The sequence below is a fragment of the Diceros bicornis genome, chromosome 20 (genome assembly GCF_020826845.1).
Source record: "Diceros bicornis minor isolate mBicDic1 chromosome 20, mDicBic1.mat.cur, whole genome shotgun sequence".
In the NCBI taxonomy this organism is placed as follows: Eukaryota; Metazoa; Chordata; class Mammalia; order Perissodactyla; family Rhinocerotidae; genus Diceros; species Diceros bicornis.
The window spans coordinates 3651609-3653408 of record NC_080759.1 but is presented as its reverse complement, the minus strand read 5'-3'; the positions used below and the strand labels follow the sequence as shown (position 1 = coordinate 3653408).

The window sequence follows — 1800 nt, the reverse complement described above, 5'->3', positions numbered from 1 at the left end:
GGCCAGGGGGCTCTTTCTGATGGACTCTGTCTGCTTTCTGGGGGAATAAGATCAACATGGAGAAAAGGGACTGAGGCGAGCGGCTGTGGCACTCTCTGTGGGGGAGGGAAGGGGAGTGGAAACCAGAGACCCTCCAGGCAGAACACTCCCTGGCCCCACCCCCTACACCTCACATTTATTGGGAGAGTTTGATAACAGACAAGTGGGAGACCCATCCAGTTGGTGGGAGGGGGAGGGGGATGGCATCAAGGAAAACTTTCTGGAGGAGGGGCTGATTATACCCATCTCTGAGAACAGGTAGAGCCAGGATGGAATTGGAGGGAACCATGTGAGCAAAGACCCAGGACCGGCCCTGTCCCACTTCCTCACCCCTCACAAGACCCTACATCATCCCCCACCCAGGCCGTGTCTGCATTCTCTCCTGCCCTCTGGCCCCAGGAATACAAAATAATGAGGGAGATCCTGCTGCTCCAGGAGGCGGCAGATAACTACAAACTTGAGCCCAAGGAGTGATTTGGGGCCTGGTTCCAGGCCATGGAGCAGCTCAGCAAGGGAAAGAGGTGAGGGTGGGCAGGAGCTGGGGGAGGGCAGGGGAGGACTCTAAGTGTGTCCATGGCTCCCCGGGCAGCCCCAGGCCTTGTTGCATGGCGATCCCTGGGGTACCTGGACTCCAGCTGCTGGCAGGCTCTGGGAGGGTCACCTGAGCTGTGGCTCCTTCCTGTAGCCACAACTGTCCTTGCATCCAGAGTCGCTGACCCAGTGGTTTGGCAGCATGTGACTTCTCTTCAAGGCCAGGAGGAAGTGAGCATCGTCAAGCTCAGAGCTGAGGGAGTGTCTGGGCCGGCAGTGGCTGAATCCAGGGGACAGTAAAACTTGGGGCCAAGTGTGGTCTTGGGGAGTCAGACAGCTGGCAGTGGGATCCCAGCTCCATTCCTGACGAGTCCTGTGACGGGTGATTCCCCTCAGCTTTCTGGGACTCAGTTTACTCCTCTGTGAAACGGATGTTGGTGAATGATGGCTCCCATGGCAGGGACGCATGGGGTGCTGTTGGCTGATTGAGCCCTCAGCACAGGGCCTGGAGCACAGAGTGCAGTGGGTGTGGGGCGGGGGGTCATGATCCTGGGAAGGCCCCCAAATAATCATCTCTTCTATTCAGTCACCAGGCCCCCGACACGGAGCCCAGTTCCAGTGGCCGATGACACTCCTGAGCCCAGCTCCAGAGCGGCCTCTTCCCCAGCAACAGGGACACAGCTGAACACTCAGGGTGCACTGGGTCACCTCCTCTGGTTCTCATCTGAAGGAGAGCTTTGTGATCCTTTTTCTGGGGTCCCCTGTAGGCCACAAGGGAGGGATCGACCCCCCCCCCAACTTCCTCATCCCTCTTCCCCAGCCCCTACTTACCTATTTGGAGGGGCAATTTTTTTTTGTGAATAGTAAATGCTAAGTTTAATATTATACTGTAGTCTTGTTTCTATTACAGCCTGGGAGTAGTGGTGTGGTTCCTTCACTCCCTGTGCTCATGTAAATGAGACACAGACTCTCACACTCCTCCTCGAATGAAGGGATCTTACAGAGTCATCAGTTTATTGTTGTGGGAGAAGGGAGAAGTGCCAGCCCCACCCCCGGTTCCTGAAGGATGCCCCCAAAACCCTCTTCTTCAGAGGACAGGTTCATTTCAGTGTGGTTCACCTGGGCCAGGAGCAGAGACAGCCCCTCAGAACTCCCTGGATTTGGAGGTTGGAGGGACTTTCACAAAGCAGAGCAACAACCACTGAAATGTGGGTGTCCTTCAAATGGCAC

At 56.2% G+C, this 1800-nt stretch overlaps 1 long non-coding RNA gene across 1 annotated transcript; it reads left to right on the top strand.

The window, feature by feature from the left end:
* Positions 1-346: 346 nt before the first annotated feature.
* Positions 347-1455, top strand: LOC131418982 (uncharacterized). Its single transcript, XR_009223120.1, has 2 exons — positions 347-560; positions 1157-1455. It is a non-coding gene; the product is annotated as an uncharacterized LOC131418982 (long non-coding RNA).
* The last annotated feature ends 345 nt before the right edge of the window (positions 1456-1800 follow it).